At 43.3% G+C, this 20,109-nt stretch overlaps 1 long non-coding RNA gene across 1 annotated transcript in view; it reads left to right on the forward strand.

Moving 5' to 3' along the window:
* Nucleotides 1-20,109, forward strand: part of LOC147103426 (uncharacterized) — a 305,115-nt gene continuing 285,006 nt past the window's right edge. The window contains exon 1 of the long non-coding RNA XR_015072999.1: nt 1-189. This is a non-coding gene — a long non-coding RNA (uncharacterized LOC147103426). The remainder of the gene's footprint in view (nt 190-20,109) is intronic.

Below are 20,109 nucleotides of genomic sequence, written 5' to 3' on the forward strand. Positions count from 1 at the left end.
CTCTACCCCGCCCTCCCCCTCCAGCCATGTAATCTCATGGGAGAGGCAAAACTTGTTTACCAATTCAAGATGCTCATTTTGAGATATTGCTTGATGTCGAGTTAAAGAGGGATCATGGTTGAGAGAAGAGCATGCGACTTGATTGTTTCTGAAAGAATCGACTGTCCATTGTGTATCGGGATGTTAGATGTGAGTAATTCTTAGAATAATGTCAGTAGCATACTGTAGAAGCTTTGGCGATCAAACAATTTTATAGGGAGCAGCACCTCATCTTCCGATTAGGCACTTTGCAGCCTTATATATTTTTTCCACCCCTTTGTTTTGGGTCCTCCTTCCCCCCCCCCCGCCCCCCCCCCCACCTGGCAGCTGTCTCTTATCCTGCCAGTACACTTCACACCTAATCTCAGCTGTCTTTTGTCTCCACTGGCCTATTACCATCTCGTCTGGTTTTGAATACCTTTTAATGTCTCTTTTACTTCTTTTGTTCGATCGCAGCCCTGCCTTCGATCTATTTTATTTCCTTTCCAGTTTTGAAAAAGGGTTCCGACCCGAAATGTCAACTCAAATTTCTCTCTACGGATGTTGCCTGACCTGCTGAGTTTTTCCAGCATTTTCTGTTGTTATTTCGGATTTCCAGCATCTGCAGTATTTTGCTATCGTTATAGGGTGGAGGTTTGCTTCCACACACTACCACCTGGTTCCTCATTTAATGCAACTAAAATCTAGTTCTCTTTGGTTCAATGTACATTTCTCATTTTTACAGTAGGATGATTGTCCATTTTACAATGGTGCATATCTATTGCATTTAACGGGGGAGGTGATGGATACCTTATGTAAGTTCAGAGCTGAACCCATCTGTGCATGGCTCGCATTGACTTTTGTGGAAAGAGGATGTCAAACTCAGATCTACTCTACCCTTAATGCCAGAGCCTTCAACTACCAAGCTCTTGCATTCTGGAATTCCCTTATTAAACCTTCTTGTTTTGCCACGACCCCATCTTCAAAACCTTTTTCTAAACTTTTATCTTTGGCTACGTGTTAAGTTACCTCCCCCCAAGTCCTACTTGATCATCACTGTACTCCCTATAAGGTGCCTTGGAACATTTTGTTATTTGAAAGCAGTTACATAGAAATTATTTTTTTGTAATCTCCTTGTGAATTGAGGAAGGTATGAATACATTTAATCCATGTCACTGGGTTTAAGGATGTTCCAGTTTTCACTTTAGTCAATTTTACCGTAGTCATTTTTGGTACACCAATAATGAAATTTGAGTTAAAATTAATTGTATGTATTTTGAATGCACTGTAGTTTGTGATGTATTTCCCACCCCATCCCTTACCTCTCCTCTCAAAGGCACTAACCTAGGCTGGGATACAGTGCCAGAAGCCTTTTAGTATCTTGCCCAAGTGGATATTCTTCCTGTGTGAACCCAGTAGGCACTTCAATTCTTGCTGAACTTCTACATTAACTCCACTTTCCCACCCTATCCCTATATCCTTGATTCCCCAAAAATCTATCAATCTCAGCCTTGAGCCTCCACAGCCCTCTGGGGTAGAGAATTCCAAAGATTCACCGCCCTCTGAGTGAAGAAATTTCTCATCTCAGTTCTAAATGGCCGACCCCTTACCTTGAGACTATGACCCCTGCTTCTCGACTCTCCAGCCAGGGGAAACAGCAGCTCAGCATCTACCCTGTCAATCTGTGTAGAAACATAGAAACACAGAAGATAGGAGCAGGAGTAGGCCATTCGGCCCGTCGCGCCTGCTCCGCCATTCAATGAGATCATGGCTGATCATCCAAATTCAGTACCCTGTCCCTGCTTTCTCCCCATATCCCTTGATCCCTTTAGCCTTAAGAAATATATCTAACTCCTTCTTGAATATATTTAATGAATTGGCCTCTGCTGCCTTCTTTGGCAGAGAATTCCACAGGTTCACCACTCTCTGGGTGAAGAAATTCACCCTCATCTCTGTCCTAAATGGCTTACCCCTTATCCTTAGACTGTGACCCCTGGTTCTGGACTCCCCGACCATCGGGAACATCCTTCCAGCATCGAGTCTGTCTAGTCCTGTTAGAAGTTTATAAGTTTCGATGAGATCCCCTCTCATTCTTCTAAACTCCAGCGAGTACAAGCCCAATCGACCCAATCTCTCCTCATACATCATTCCTGCCATCCCAGGTATCAGCCTGGTGAATCTTCGCTGCACTCCTTCCATGGCAAGAACATCCTTCCTCAGATAAGACGACCAAAACTGCACACAATACTCAAGATGTGGCCTCACCAAGGCCCTGTACAACTGCAGCAAGATATCCTTGTTCCTGCACTCAAACCCTCTCGCTACGAAGGCCAACATACCATTTGCCTTCTTAACCGCCTGCTGCACCTGCATGCTTACTTTCAGCAACTGGTGCACAAGGACGCCCAGGTCTCGTTGCACTTCCCCTTCTCCCAATCTATTGCCATTTAGATAATAATCTGCCTTCCTGTTTTTGACACCAAAGTGGATAACCTTGCATTTATCCATGTTATATTGCATCTGCCATGCTTCTGCCCAATCACCCAACCTGTCCAAATCATACTGGAGTTTCTCGGTATCCTCCTCACAGCACACACGCCCACCCAGCTTTGTGTCATCTGCAAACTTGGAGATATTACATCTAGTTCCCTCGTCCAGATCATTAATATATATTGTGAATAGCTGGGGTCTGTAGTGTATGTAACCGTTCCACCTTTAAGAGAACCGTTCCACCTTTAAGAGAACTATTTTAAGAGTTGCACTACTTTATCTTGGCTGCTGTATACTGTAATACCGGTGGTGACCACACCGGTATATAAGTGCTATGTAATGATTTATTGGGCAGTTCAGCCCGGACCTTCGACTAGTAAAGACCTGTTAAAAGTTACTCTTGTGGTCTGTGTAGTAATTCTCATTATAACACACAGACTTAACAGTGGCGACGAGTACGATCTTACCCTGCGGCAGAGATACATCCAAGGCAGTTTAACGGGCGTCGAGAAGAGGCATCCGCCCTCATCATTCTGCTGAGAAAAGACTCGGGTCTGCAGAGCAAAGGAAGAATTCTGACACGAAGCCTTCCATCAGCAACAGGCAGTGATCATCCCTTCTATCACGGTGGTGGGTAAGCCGATCAGCGACGAGCAGCAAGTCGGCCACGTTGGCTGTGAAGTAGGGGAGGGAAAAACGGAGGATATAAGGGCGGAGAACTCGACCACGGCCGGGGAAAAGAGCCGGACAGAAGTCGGGGCCAGAGGCGCTGAGACTGGGGCAGTGTAAGGCACGGAAGCTGCGGTGAATGCAAACGCAGCCGGTGTGAGAGACCGGGCTGCAAGCGGGCTGGGAGACGCAACAGCGTCGAGAGAGAGCTCGACCGCGACCGGTGAAAAAGGCCGGGCAGCTACCGAGGCCGCGAGGCGCAGCGACCGGGACAGCGTAAGGCAAGGGAGCCGCGGTGAAGGCAAACGCAGCCGGTGCGAAAGACCGGGCTGCAAGCGGGCTGGGAGACGCAACAGCGTCGAGAGGGAGCTCGACCGCGACCGGTGAAAAAGGCCGGGCAGCTACCGAGGCCGCGAGGCGCAGCGACAGGGACAGCGTAAGGCGCGGGAGAAAATAAAAAAACCGCGGAGAACTCAGCCGCAGCCGAGGGGAAAGGACCGGACTGCAAGAGGGGCTGGGAGGCATGGTTCGAGAACCGCTGGGGGAGGGCGAATGCAGCAATATGGCAATCGCCATTACAGCCAGCGGGGGAAGAAGACAAGCGCGGGAAACCGCCATTTTGAAAAAAAAAAATAAAAGAAAAATTTCTTTTTGGTTTCTCAAGAAGATTGTGAGGATGCCTAAGCATGGTAACATCAACGATTTCGATCCCGATGTTGAAGATTGGGCCACGTATGTAGAACGCATAGAGATATATTGTAAGGCAAATAAAATATCAAATGAAGATAAAGCACTAACCTTACTAAACTCAATGGGTGCGAAGACATGCGGGCTATTGAAGCATCTTCTATCACCAGCTAAACCGGCGGATCAGACTTTCGCTAATATTGTTGCTGTCCTGAAGAATCATTTGAACCCCACACCGCTGATGTTAGTGGAACGATTTAAATTTTATGCGAGAACGCAACTGAAAGAGGAAAGCAACGCGGAGTACTTAATTGAACTGCGTAAGCTAGCGAAATACTGTCAGTTTGGGGAAAGACTGACAGAGGCACTGAGAGGCAAATTCGTGTGTGGATTGTCGAAAGAAGGAACCCAAAAGCGGCTGCTTGAAGAGAATGATCTTACACTTGATAAGGCTGTCACTATTGCAGCATCGCACGAAGCCGCAGCGAGAGGCACTGCGGAAATGCAGCTGAAGGCAGCGGTACTCAGCGTAGATCAAATGGCTTTGGGTACAACGAAATGTTATCGTTGTGGAAAGACAACACACGATCAGAACCAATGCTGGTTTAAAAACCAGGAATGTAGAAAATGTGGCAAGCTTGGTCACATAGCTAAAGTATGCCGGTCAGGAAAGAAGACCAGCAACAAAAAGTCACCGCAGGAAAAGTGCAGAAAGGTACATAAGGTGGCTGAGAAGAGTTCGGATGAACAGAATTCGGATTCAGACTCCAACAGCAAGGAACTGGGTAGTCTGAGAATTCACAATGTGAGTAAGGAAGCTGACCGACAAACTATCTGGGTCACACTGCAGATAGCAGGAGTCCACGTGAAGATGGAATTGGACACCGGATCGGCGTTGACGGTCATGAATAAGCAAGATTACAAAAAGTTATTCACACATATTCCCCTACGGGATACGGAGATAGTATTGCAGACATACACGGGGCAAAGAGTATACCCCATCGGAAAGATAAAAGTCAAGGTGGTACACAAGGGCAAAGCACACCAAGGAATGGACATATATGTACTACCTGAGGGAGGTCCACCACTTCTGGGACGGGAGTGGATCAGGAAAATAAATATGGACTGGCACTCCCTAAAAGCAATAACGGTAGATTCCGGGAAAAAGAAAGATGTCAAACCTGAACGATTGTCCAGAATATTGGATGAGGGTATATGCAGCAGTGACAGTGACAAAGCAGAGAGTGAGAACTCGGTGAAGACAATCAGCTCAGACTCTGGAACTGATGATGGTAAGACCAGCCCATGTGCAAAAGACAAGTCTAAAAGGGACTTGCAGACTAATGATGGAAAACCGAAGGAGTGCATAAATGCTTCAGAAGAGAACAAAGTATCAGAACAGAATTCCACTGAACAACAACAACATAGTTTGACAGAGAATTCTGAGTCTGTCCAGTCTACAGACATGCACATTTCTGAGGAACACCGGGCTCGAACTCAACTCAATTTCAAACTACAACAGCAATTAGAACAAATGATTCGCCGTTTTGAGCAAGAGATGAATGCAAAGAAAAAGTTCTTTGACACAGAGTGGGAGAATCTGGAAAGACAGCAGAAGCAGCTGATTGAGAAAATGGAGCAGGAACACACAAACCGTCTGCGCGATGAGGCCAAACGAATCAAAGCTGAGCAAGAAAGGGAATATGTCAAATTCATCGATCAGTTGAAAGCTAAGAAGAAAGAGCACCCTTTTGTGAGCAGTGTCAGCAGTAATAAGCCACTCAGGGAATTGATGGCAGAGGCAAAAGCGGAAGTGATGGAGGAAATAGAAGACAATAGAGAAGAAGCAGAAGATGATGATTCATCTGAACCATTATCACCCCTACCAGGTCACGCAGGTGGTCCCTCCGAACTGAGCCAAATCAGTCTGGAAGTAGAAAAACTTCCCAAGGTACTCGAGCCTTTAGAAGTCAGCAATGCTGGTTCTGAAGTTACGAAAGTTCAAGCTGTTAAGTCCAGCGAAGGACTATTAGATGAGTCACCCCAACAACGAGAACCTACTACACCACCGAGAACTACTACACCACCGAGGCGTTATCCGAACCGAGTCAGGAAGCGCAGGAGGCGCCTCCTCAGAGACTGAATCTGTGAACTGTTTTTACATGAAATTGTGTATATATGTTATGATGTTATGTTTAATGGGAAATATATACTGTTAAGCTAAAAAGGGAGGATTGTAGTGTATGTAACCGTTCCACCTTTAAGAGAACCGTTCCACCTTTAAGAGAACTATTTTAAGAGTTGCACTACTTTATCTTGGCTGCTGTATACTGTAATACTGGTGGTGACCACACCGGTATATAAGTGCTGTGTAATGATTTATTGGGCAGTTCAGCCCGGACCTTCGACTAGTAAAGACCTGTTAAAAGTTACTCTTGTGGTCTGTGTAGTAATTCTCATTATAACACACAGACTTAACAGGGTCCAAGGACCGATCCCTGCGGTACCCCACTAGTCACTGCCTGCCACTCGGAAAAAGAGCCGTTTATTCCAACTCTTTGCTTTCTGTCTGCCAACCAGTTCTCTATCCAAGTCAATACCTTGCCCCCAAGAATTTTATACGTTTCAATTAGATCACCTCTCATTCTTCTAAATGCCAGAGAATATAGGGTCATTCTATTCAATCTGTTCACTTTATTGTCCAGGGAAGGTGGTGTGTGGCGCAAGGAGACTCAAAAAAGTGTAAGGAAAGAAAATATTTTAAACTTTTTTGCTGTCATAAAGAAATATTTAGATATTTTTAAACATTAGCAGGACTTGCATGGATGGTTGAAGTCAAATGAATTCCCGATGTTATGTTAATGTATTCTTAATGTGATTAAACAAGGAAGCAGTGTTACACATGTATAAAAGTATTGCAGATGTTATGATGCAGATGTTTTGTTAGATTTCAAGGAACGTAAATAAGTCCAAGCTGACTTGTGTGCCATCATATATTGATCTAACAAAAAGGGATTTAAAAACACGCTGAGCACTTAGTCTCTGGATAAATATTGGCAGATGATTACTTTTAAGCCCCTAAGTAATAAAAAAAGTGTGGTGATTGGTGTGTTATTTGTTCCTTCCTTCTCACTAGGGAACAACAACCTTGTCACAGTTTTTCACTGTTATCTGACTTTTCTCATTTGATGCTTGATTAGTTGAGTGCACTATCTATTCTGATTAAAACAAATCTAATGCAAGATTTAAAAATTCTCCATATGTATCATTTTTCTATTTACTGGTATAAAGTATTGAGGTTAAAATTGATGCCATGACATGTTTAAGATTGGAATTATGATTAGATTGAAACTTGAGTTCATCACTGTTGACCAAATTTTCTGTCTGTCTTCCCATTTATTTTAAATTTAATCAAAGCAGTGTGCGGGTAGGGTCTTCAGGGTTTCAACTCCTATTTTTAAAAATATCAACTACTTACAAAATGGAGACCACCCGGAAAAAAAATAAAAATGCAAACTCATTGTTTTGAAGTTTATAACAAGTCTACATTGTCTACATAAGGCTGACTATCAATCGGAGATGACAAGACACTGGTGATATTGTTTCTCATCTATACACAGGAGAGGTCATTGTTCTTTGTCCTCTGTGATCCCAAGTCAACTTTACAGACCTGATGCAAGTAGATGGTGAGCGTTGTACTTGCATCAATTACATTTTGTTCTGCATTTCGAAACACAAGGATTTGAATGGCCTGGTTGTGACAACTCTGGCTATTTGCCAAAAATAACGTGTCAATATCATGCTAGGGGATTAACTCCATCCTTAAATGAGAACCTTCCCTCATTATAAGAACATAAGAAATAGGAGCAGGAGTAGGCCAATCGGCCCCTCGAGCCTGCTCCGCCATTCAATAAGATCATGGCTGATCTGATCCTAACCGCCAATCTACTATCACAGAACCATCTCCTGAATCTAACAGAATTAGACACACGAAATAGGAGCAGGATCAGGCTACACGGCCCCTGGGCCCGCTCCGCTACCCACAGGGCCATGTCCGATCCGAACCTAGACTCATGTCCAAATTCCTGCCCGCTCCCCGTAACCCTTAATTCCCTTTACTTCTAGGAAACTGTCTATTTCTGTTTTAAATTTATGTAATGATGTAGCTTCTACAGCTTCTACAGCTTTTTGGGGCAGCATATTCCATGGACCTACCACCCTCTGAGTGAAGTAGTTCCTCCTCATCTCAGTTTTGAAAGAGCAGCCCCTTATTCTAAGACTATGCCCCCTAGTTCTAGTTTCACCCACCATCGGGAACATCCTCCCCGCATCCACCCGATCCAACCCCTTCACAATCTTATATGTTTCAATAAGATCGCCTCTCATTCTTCTGAACTCCAATGAGTAGAGTCCCAATCTACTCAACCTCTCCTCATATGTCCATCCCCTCATCCCCGGGATTAACCGAGTGAACCTTCTTTGTACTGACTCGAGAGCAAGTATGTCTTTTCTTAAGTATGGACACCAAAACTGTATGCAGTATTCCAGGTGCGGTCTCACCAATACCTTGTACAACTGAAGCAATACCTCCCTATTTTTATATTCTATCCCCCTAGCAATGAAAGCCAACATTCCATTGGCCTTCTTAATCACTTGCTGCACCTACATACTAACCTTTTGAGTTTCGTGCACCAGGACCCCCAGATCCCTTTGTACTTCAGTACTTTCCAGTTTCTTGCCATTAAGATAATAACTTGCTCTATGATTTTTCCTGCCAAAGTGCATAACCTCACACTTTCCAGTATTGTATTCCATCTGCCAAATCTCTGCCCACTTACTTAGCCTGTCTATGTCCCCTTGCAGGTTTTTTATGTCCTCCTCACTTACTACTTTCCCCCCCATCTTAATATCATCTGCAAACTTTGATATGTTACACTCGGTCCCCTCCTCCAAATCGTTAATATAGATTGTAAAGAGTTGGGGACCCAGCACTGACCCCTGCGGAACACCACTAGTTACTGATTGCCAGTCTGAGAATGAACCATTTATCCCAACTCTCTGCCTTCTGTTAGATAGCCAATCCTCTATCCATGCCAGAATATTACCCCCAATCCCGTGATTTTTTATCTTAAGCAATAATCTTTTGTGTGGCACCTTGTCAAATGCCTTTTGGAAGTCTAAATACACTACGTCCACTGGTTCCCCTTTATCCGCCCTATATGTTACTTCCTCAAAGAACTCCAGCAAATTTGTCAAACATGACTTCCCCTTCATAAAACCATGCTGACTTTGTCCTATTAAATTATGATTATCCAAATGTCCTGTTACTGTCTCCTTAATAATGGACTCCAAAATTTTACCGACCACAGATGTTAGGCTAACCGGTCTATAGTTTCCAGCCTTCTGCCTACTGCCCTTTTTAAATAAGGGTGTTACATTAGCAGTTTTCCAGTCTGCCGGGACCTTTGCCAAGTCCAGGGAGTTTTGGAAAATTATTACCAATGCATCCACAATCCCTACCACCACTTCCCTCAAGACCCTAGGATGTAAGCCATCCGGTCCAGGCGATTTATCCGCCTTGAGTCCCATTATTTTACTGAGTACCACTTCCTTAGTGATTTTGATCGTGTTTAGCTCCTCTCCCCCTATAGCCCCCTGTTTGTCCAGTGTTGGGACATTCTTAGTGTCCTCTACTGTAAAGACTGGTACAAAATATTCATTCAGTGTTTTTTGCCATCTCCATATTTCCCACCATTAATTTCCCGGTCTCATCCTCTAAGGGACCAACATTTACTTTAGCCACCCTTTTTCTTTTTATATAACTATAAAAACTCTTACGATCTGTTTTTATATTTTTTGCTAATTTACTTTCATAATCTATCTTCCCTTTCTTAATTAATCTTTTTGTTATTTTTTGCTGTCTTTTAAAGTTTTCCCAATCCTCTATCCTCCCACTAGATTTGGCTACCTTATATGCCCTTGTTTTTAGTCGAATACTATCCTTAATTTCTTTACTTAGCCACGGATGGCTGTCTTTTCTTTTACACCCTTTTCTTCTCAGTGGAATATATATTTTTTGGAAGTTGTAAAATAACTCCTTAAATGTACACCACTGATCATGTATCGTCTTACCCTTTAATCTATTTTCCCAATCCACTCTACCCAATTCCGCTCTCATACCTTCATAGTCTCCTTTATTCAAGCTTAGCACGCTTGTTTGAGATCCAACCTTCTCACCCTCTAATTGAATATGGAATTCAACCATGTTATGGTCACTCATTCCAAGGGGATCCTTTACTAGGACATTTTTAATTAATCCTGTCTCGTTACACAGGACCAGATCTAAGGTTGCTTGCCCCCTGGTCGGTTCAGTTACATACTGCTCAAGAAACCCATCCCTAATACACTCAATGAACTCATCCTCAAGGCAGCCCTGCCCAATTTGATTTGTCCAATTAATATGATAGTTAAAATCCCCCATAATTATAGATGTTCCCTTATTACAAGCCTCAACTATTTCCTGATTGATACTCCGTCCAACAGAGTTGCAACTGTTCAGAGGCCTATAGACTACGCCCACTAGTGTTTTTTTCCCCTTATTATTCCTTATCTCCACCCAAACTGTTTCATTATCCTGATCTTTTGACCCAATATCATTTCTCTGTATTACAGTGATTCCTTCCTTTATTAACATAGCCACCCCACCTCCCCTTCCTTCCTGCCTGTCCTTCCTGATCGTTAAATAACCTGGTATGTTTAATTCCCAGGCATTGTCACCCTGCAGCCATGTTTCTGTAATGGCCACAAGATCATACCCATATGTAGTTATTTGTGCCATTAACTCGTCTATTTTGTTACGAATGCTACGTGCATTCAGATAGAGAACTTTCAAATATGTTTTGTGACACTTAGTTCCTGCTTTTGCCCTTTTTATTACTTTACCTTTTACTCCATACCTTCTGCCCCTTCCTGACACGCTCTGGTTTTTAATTTCCCCACTGCTACCTAAGTCTATGACCTTCTCTGTTGTCATTTTTATTATTTGCTCTCTAGGAACCTCCCCCCCACTAGTTAGTTTAAAGCCCTCTCTACAGCCCTAGTTATATGATCCGCCAGGACTCTAGCCCCAGCACTGGCCAAGTGAAGCCCGTCCCAACAGAACAGCTCCCTCCTGCCCCAGTACTGGTGCCAGTGTCCCAGGAAGCAAAACCCATTTCTCCCACACCAGTCTTTGAGCCACGCATTTAACTCTCTAATTTTATTTGTCCTAGCCAAATTCGCTCGTGGCTCAGATTATTACCCTTGAGGTTCTGTTTTTTAATTTGACCCCTAGCTGCTCATACTCCTTTAACAGAACCGGCTTCCTAGTCCTATCTCTGTCATTTGTACCAACATGGACCACGACAACTGGATCCACCCCCTCCCACTGCAAGTTTCTTTCCAGCCCAGAGGAGATGTCCTTAACCCTGGCACCGGGTAGGCAACACAGCCTTCGGGACTCTCGCTCTCGGCTGCAGAGAACTCTATCTATCCCCCTAATAATACGATCCCCTACCACTACAACATTTCTATTTACTCCCCCCTCTTGAATGGCCCCCCGTTCCACGGTGCTGTGGCCAGGTTGCTCATCCTCCCTGCAGTCCCTGCTCCTGCCCCCACAGGGAGTAAGAACCTCGAAGCTGTTGGACAAGAGCAAGGGCTGCGGCTCCTCCAACACTACCTCCTGGATCCCCGTACCTGCCTCACTTGTAGTCACACCGTCCTGCCCCTGACCATGGGCTACATCTGAATTAATTAACTTCCTAGGTGTGACCATCTCCTGAAACACAGAGTCCAGGAACTTCTCCCCCTCCCTGATGTGTCGCAGTGTCTGAAGCTCAGACTCCAGCTCATCAACACGGAGCTGGAGTTCCTGTAGCAGCAGACACTTGTCACAGACGTAATCACCGTGAGCCTCAATGGGGTTCACCGGCTCCTACATCTCGCAACAGTAACACATCACCTGCTCCATTCTATGTAATTAATTAAATTTTTTATTGTTAGTTATGGACACCCTCTGCCCGATTTTAGATGCTAGTATCCCCTTTAATTAATTGGATTTAAATCAAATCAATCCCTCTAATTACACCAGTTAAATGGTTCACCAACAGTGGCACTTCCATTTCCACACCTGCAATCCTTGTGGCCTCTTAATTAGATTGCCAATTAATCCCAAATTATGTCATGGGGTCTCATGATCCTAGGAATTGGGTTGAATTACCCAGTCTTCCCATTTGGGCTGGTTACGAGACCCAATCCCAAAATACTGTGCCATCCAATCTCCTCAAAGCTAGGCATTCCGTATCAAGATTCAATGAACTTATTCTTTATTTGGAGTAGATCTCAATTCTTCTTGTAGCTCCACATTATTTTACCCAGCATCTTTCCTTTAATCTCTAGATTTCTTTAACTGCAGTGTGTGATGATTTCCAGGGAAGGCTGTGATGTTGCAATAAACAGTTTTGTTAAATGCTGAAGCGAGAGGCATGCAACCATTCTTCATCTTGCACAAAATGCTGATTTACAATGCAATATTTTCAAAGTAATCTTAAAATGGTTTCAATCTTCCAAACTACCTGCCTCTGAAAAGCAATGCAACTGCACCAGAGGAGATTTTCCATCATCAGTATTCTCCGTTTCCTAAGTATTTTCCTAAGGAGGCTGAAGGGATGTAACTTGTCACCCCAGATCCTCTCTAACTTTTACCGCTGCACAATAGAGAGCATCCTGACGAACTGTATGACAGTGTGGTATGGCAGCTGTAGCTCCTATGACCAGAAAGCCCTGCAGCGGGTAGTCAAAACTGCCCAACGCATTACCGGCACCTGGCTACCGACCATTGAGAACATCTACCAGAAACGCTGTTTACAGAGGTCACTGACCATCATCAAAGACCCTACCCACCCCAGCCACAGTTTGTTCGCCCCCCCCCTGCCATCTGGGAGATGCTACAGATGCATTCGCACCCGAACAACCAGATTTAGGAACAGCTTCTTTCCCAGGGCTGTCATCCTACTGAACTCCGCAAATAAACTCTAAAGCCTGCACATCTGCCAATGCACTTTATTATGTTTATGTTTATGTTACAAGCCAAATGTATGTTAAATGTCTAAATCAAAATGTACACTCTCGGGAGCCGCAAGCTTACATTTCGTTGTACTGCACTTGTGCACTAACAATGACAATAAAGTTGATTATTATTATTATTATATTATTATTATTATTCAAAGCTGACACTGACAAACCAGGTGCCATGTTTAAGACCGGTTTGTACTGAGGTCTGTAAGAAATGAAACAAAAAGCAAAAACACTGCAGATGCTGGAAATCTGAAATAAGAACCGAAACCACTGGAGAAACTCAGCAGGTCAGAGCATGGACCTGGAACATTAACGCTACCAACACCTATTCAGATGCTGCCTGACCTGCTGAGTGTTTCCAGTTTTTTCTGTATTTATTTGTGAAAGAAAAGATTTCAAATGTGACCCTTAACAACACTCTCTGGAAGAAAAATATATTTTTAAAATCTAAATTTGAACTCATTGTTCCAAAGGTGTAGGCCAGCACTTTTGAACAATGCTCTGGCACCACCCAGACTCTTAATCACTGTCTCTGGTAATTAATATCCCATTTAGTGAAAGAACAGGCTTCTTATTCATTTTTGAAACTGATGCATTTCTGCTTGCCAGCTCCAAAAGCTTTCCAATGTCATAAGACCCTTCAAAATCATGAGGGGTCTAGATAGAGTAGGTAGGGAGAAACTGTTCCCATTGGTGGAAGGGTCGAGAATCAGAGGACACGGATTTAAGGCAGAAGAACCAAAGGCGACATGAGGAAAAACTTTTTTGCGCAGCGAGTGGTTAGGCTCTGGAATGCACTGCCTGAAATGGTGGTGGAGGCAGATTCAATTGTGACTTTCAAAAGGGAATTGGCTAAGTACCTGAAGGAAAAAAATTGCAGGGCTTACGGGGAAAGGGCAGGGGAGTGGGACTAGCTGAAGTGCTCTTGCAAAGAGCTGGCACAGGCTCGACTGGCCAAATGGCCTCCTTCCGTGCTGTAACCATTTTATGATTCTATTTATTCTAGAGGTAGTTTTTGGAACCAGCGGGTAATTGAATAGATGGGTAGTGCCACCCTAGCCAGTTTATAACCTCACGTACACTTTCACTGTCTTCGCTTTGTTACTCAGCAGGGGCAAGTTTGAAAAAAATAGGAAATTTAACATTTAAGAAAAAATTCCACATGTATGAGTGCTGTGCATAGAAGCACATTGCTCACACACAGGCGCACAGGCTGTGATTTAATAAAATTGGATTTCTTAAGATGGCTCCATACAGCCGCCAATGTCAACCAGAGAAACGACGACTGTAATGGAAAACAATATGGTTGATAAACTGGGATTGATCTTGGTAGACTGGCTACTATTTCATCTGCAGGATTTAGGAATCCCACGTGCTCATTTAGCTGACCCATGCACTCCTGAACATGCAATTGTTTCATGTTGGTTATGATACTGTAGTAAAGAACATGCTTTATTACATGTGACCTCTAGATGGGGTTTGATACTTGCCATGTGTGCTGGATGAGTGTGTGTCGGCACATGGTGCATGTTAATACAATTGCACCATAGAATTAAGCCATCACCCCTTGATTGTTTTAATTCTCAAATTTGGCTCACAAGAACTTTTTATGCCGTACCAGTATATTTCTGTCAGAAAATAACATTTTGGGATATGAGTAATTTGAGACATGGCGTGGTAGGTGTGGCACGCTTGTGACTTTGGTCTTATGGTTCCCAAAGCTCTCCACCACTGGGGTTTTCCTCTCGTCATGTCTGGGTCTGCTGTAGACTCATTGATAAGAGATTGATCGCTGTGATTGGTCAACAACTCCATTATCCTTGTATCGTGCAATTGCCAGGATGGTAGAAGGCAAACTAGATGGAGCTTGGTCTTATGTCGTCTAGCAAACCCTATATTTCTATTATTTCCAAATGGATATATGCTTACTGTCAAAGCATTTTCTCAAAAGACATCCTATTTTTCACGCGTTTCTGGGTAACACTGATCTTTATATTGAGTCTTCATTGTTTAAAATAACATTGACTTATTGATATGTACTAAAACTTCCAAAAATGCTGCTCCACAAAAATCCCTTTAGACTTTTTTTCAGCCAAATATTGAAAAGAATGGATGTATAATGAGTCAGTGCTGTACAATAGAAATGAACATACCTGAGAAAAGTGGCAGAAATTGTAAATTACACTTTACCAAATGTTTTTCTTAAGGGGTTTGAAATCATTGAGGGTATTTGCCTACAGTTACATTTAAACATGTGAGTTTAGCTCCTAAATAGGAAACTATGTGAACAATCATCATTCTAATATTGGAAAGTATTTACTGAAGTAGAATATTCTGAAACAGGATCTGTGGAAAGAGAGTTATAACACCAGCTGGGAAAAAAAGCTGAGCAATTTTTTTTTAGAACCCTCAGAGTTAAAGTGCTCTAAATGTTCTGTAGTGTACAAAGCTAATTCATGCCTCATCCTGGTGCGAAACTGTTACTTCCTTTCAACAGCTTCACTTGGAGAAATGTAGGTATTAATCAAAAGCAATTGCTTTGATCTGACTCCCAAAATTCACACCAATTTCTATCAAAGCCCTGGTGACAATTGAAAATAGATCATGGGGTTTAGCCAGTCCAGATTGTTGGAACTATAAAATAGAAAGTGGAGATCAAAGGGCTATTGATCCTATTCAAATATTAAATCATTATTTTAATTGTGCCAAAGCCCTTCGACACTGTCAACCGTGAGGGATTATGAAGTGTCCTCAAATTCGGCTGCCCTCAAATGTTTGTCACCATCCTCCGCCTGCTTCATGACGACATGCAAGTTGTGATCCTGACCAAAGGATCCACCACAGACTCAATTCACGTACGAACCGGGGTCAAACAAGGCTCTGTCATCGCACCAACGCTCGTCTCGATCTTCCTTGCTGCAATGCTCCATCTCACCCTCAGTAAGCTCCCCACTGGAATGGAGCTAATTTACAGAACAAACGGGAAACTGTTCAACCTCCGTCGCCTCCAGTTCAGATCCAAGGTCGTCCCATCCTCTGTCGTCGAATTACAGTATGCAGACGACGCTTGCGTCTGCACTCACTCAGGTCGAACTCCAAACCATTGTCCACACCTTCACCGAAGCATACGAGAGCATGGGCCTTACACTAAATATCCGTAAGACAAAGGTCCTCTACCAACCTGCCCCCGCCACACAGTTCTGCTCCCCGATTATCAAAATCCACGATAAGGCCTTGGACAACGTGGACCACTTTCCATACCTTGGGAGCCTACTGTCAACAAGGGCAGACGTCGATGACGAAGTCCAACACCGCCTTCAGTGTGCCAGTGCAGCCTTCGGTCGCCTGAGGAAGAGAGTGTTTGAAGTCCAGGACCTCAAACCCGGCACCAAGCTCATAGTCTACAGAGCAGCAGTGATACCCGCCCTGCTGTATGCCTCAGAGACATGGACCATGTACAGCAGGCACCTCAAAGCACTGGAGAGGTACCACCAACGCTGCCTTCGCAAGATCCTGCAAATCCATTGGCAGGATAGGCGCACCAACATCAGTGTTCTTGCTCAGGCCAACGTCCCCAGCATCGAAGCTTTGACCACGCTCGATCAGCTCCGATGGACGGGTCACATTGTCCGCATGCCTGATACGAGACTCCCAAAACAAGCGCTCTACTCGGAGCTCCGGCATGGCAAGAGAGCCCCAGGTGGGCAGAGGAAACGCTTCAAGGACACCTTCAAAGCCTCCTTGAAAAAGTGTAACATCCCCATCGACACCTGGGAATCCCTGGCCCAAGACCGCACAAAGTGGAGGAGAAGCATCCGGGAAGGCGCCGAACACCTCGAGTCTCTTCGCCGGGAGCAAGCGGAAGCCAAGCACAAGGAGCGCACGTCAACCCAAGCACCCCACCCACCCGTCCCTTCAACCACCGTCTGCCCCACCTGTGACAGAGACTGTAGGTCCTGCATTGGACTAATCAGTCACCTGAGAACTCATTTTTAGTGTGGAAGCAAGTCATCCTCGGTTCCGAGGGACTGCCTAAGAAGGAGAAGAAGATTGATGCTATTCAAATATTAAATCATTATTTTAATTGTGGTCATTCTTACAGGACATCCAACAAAATTATGAAGAGCATCTTTACAACTGGACATTCCCGTTCATAAATATTCCCACATCTGAAGTATAGTTGCAAGGGCGCGGTTAACCAATTTGAAGTTTAGTTAAGAAGCTTTGTTTCATCCAAAAAATGAGTAAACTCGTCGAATGCAATGGTAAAACACCAGCAGAGAACCTCTAACTACAGAGACTATACAACGCTTCTTTTAAGATGTCTACTGTAAGGCTTTTTGAAAAAATTAAGAACTTTATTTTTAAACTGTTCATTTGTCATCAAATTGCTGAATTGATAACAATGTTTTCAGTAGCTATCTCGTACCTTTCTCACACCTTTTTCTACATTACAATAGTGACTACACTTCAAAAGTACTTAATTGGCTGTAAAGTGCTTTGGGATGTCCTAAGGTCATGAAAGGAGTTATATAAATGTAAGTCTGTCTTCTTTCCTTGGTGCCTAAGTAAGTAATCCTTTTTAGGAGGATTTCCTCATTCTCAAAGCCATTGGGGTAAATCTGAGAGAAATTTGCCTAATTGACACAGTTGATGGCGGAATTGTTTACAATGGGGAAAGGTTCAAATGCTATGGAGCATAAATTGAAAATTAGGAAGTTAACCAGAACTGTTTGCCCATAATGTGGGACTTGTGGATTAGGTACTAGGGAAGTCATTTGAAATAGAAAGTATAAACAGGTTCCAGGGATTTCTTCAAAGGAAAATTGTTTCTGGAGAGAAAAAGGATTGATGGGTATGTTTAGAAGGTCAATGGAATGGGCCAGGGGTATGATCCATCAAAAAGGTACTGGTGTGTGATTGAGGTGTTTAAAATCATGAAGGGTTTCGATCGAGTAAATAAAGAGAGACTGTTTCCAATGGCTGAAGGGTCGATAACCCAGAGGACACAGATTTCAGGTGATTGGCAAAAGAACCAGAGGCGACATGAGGAAAACTTTTACGCAGCGAGTGGTTAGGATTTGGAATGCGCTGCCTGATAGGGCGGTGGATACAGATTCAATAGCAGCCTTCAAAAGGGAAGTGGATAAATACTTGAAGGAGAAAAAATTGCAGGGATATGGGGAAAGAGCGGGGGAGTGGGACTGACTGGATTGCTCTTCGAAAGAGCCGGCGCAGACTCGATGGGCCGAATGGCCGCCTCCTGTGCTGCACTATTCTGTGATTCTATGTACAGCCTAATGTCCTATACCAGTTTCTAATAACTTTTATGTTTTTATATGTAACTGACAATCTCCTAATTTTGCTATTGTAGGTAACTTTTCTGTATATCCGTTGTTTAACATTGCATCATTTATAAACCACTGTATTGAGCACAAATACAAACTCAACACATCAATTTACTAATATTCTAAGTCCCAGCTTACAATGACAATTCCACCCCACAAAAAATCTATATTATCAAATCACGCAGCAAAGTTTATATTTTGAGAACACTGTCCCACAATTCTTGCCTTGTAAACTCCCTACCCCTGATGTATATTTTCAATAAAACACTGCAGAGAACTTTGAATTTTTGACAATCGAGTTCTAATCTAGGACACTATTAGGGGCAATTACCCATTAGCCTATACAATGCATATTTGTCTTTGACTTGGTAATTTATTCTGGCCTTTTGAACATCCCTGATTTTAATTGCTCCACTATTGGCGGCCGTGCCTTCAGCTGCCTGGGCCCTAAGCTTTGGAATTCCCTCCCTAAACCTCTCTACCTCTCTCTCCTCCTTTAAGACGCTCCTTACAACCTACCTCTTCGACCAAGCTTTTGGTCATCTGCCCTAACATCTCCTTATATGGCTCGGTGCCAATTTTTTTTTATAACGCTCCTGTGAAGCGCCTTGGGGTGTTTTATTACATTAAAGGTGCTATATAAATACAAGTTGTTAATTTGAATTTTTTAAAAGCTATAGTTTTAAAAAGCCATGTATTTAACTTGTATGCAGTCTACATCACTTAACTGCATAAACAGTAGTGTTGTGTACTGGGACTTGTCCTGAGCTCTGATGTCTTCCAGATAACATCCATGTCCAGTGTCGATTTTTTTTTGCATGGATTCCCAGCAAACCTGCTTCCTGAAGTGTGTTGTTGCTAAAGCCAGCATAGTGGCTCCTAGCTACGTGTGATGGCCCAAGTAGCATGTTTCCAGAGGGAAGGGAGAATAGATTAAAAATAAGAACCTGTCCCAGCAGGCTTTGTATATTTAATGGTTTTGTCTTATGGTACATTTTGTTTGTGATAGAAGTATTCTAAATACGTTTGTACTATAATGAAAATATTAACTATTGAATTATAATTTAGGAAATCTAATAACTTATACTTTTTAACTTCAGGCAACTGTGAGTTCAAGGGTATAAGCCCAATGGTGGCAGTGGTTATTGGGTTTATTTCACATGCAATCACATGCATGTGAAGGCATTTTCCTCAAATTAACACTGCTGATTTACTGCAGTCTCATGAATATTTATACCAAAAAGGCTCTGCAGTTCATATTTTTAATTTTTTTTTTGTGTGGATAGAATAGCCAGCGTCAAACACCAGCAGATCACACCAAGTACGCACTGTGCAATTCTTGCTCATTGTTTCTCGAAGAAAGAACAAACTTGCATTCACATAGCGCCTTTCATGTCCCCAAGAAGTCCCAAAGTGCCAGTGAAGTAGCTATGATGTGTAATCATTGCTGTGATGTAGGGAAACGTGGCAGCCAATTTGTGCCAGTTGGTGGTTTGCTATCCATTAACATCCCCTTCAAAATGCCATTCCATCCCTTTCTTTAATATTTGGTATTGGAAGGAAGAGAGAAAGAATTGGAGATTTATTGAAATTATTCTGCACCGATTCATGCACTGAATCAACTGGACTCTCACTTAGCAGACTTGATGTTGATAAACGTTTCTCTGCCAGTCCAGTTCAAGTGCACATTGGTGCTGGCTCTCCTTTTCCTTTGCTTCCCATTTCAATTCTGTTCCCATCTGCCGTTCTAAGTGTCCGACCTCACATATTTGGCTGAACA

Source organism: Somniosus microcephalus, chromosome 20 (assembly GCF_052327205.1).
Source record: "Somniosus microcephalus isolate GS21.2 chromosome 20, FLI_Smic_1.0, whole genome shotgun sequence".
In the NCBI taxonomy this organism is placed as follows: Eukaryota; Metazoa; Chordata; class Chondrichthyes; order Squaliformes; family Somniosidae; genus Somniosus; species Somniosus microcephalus.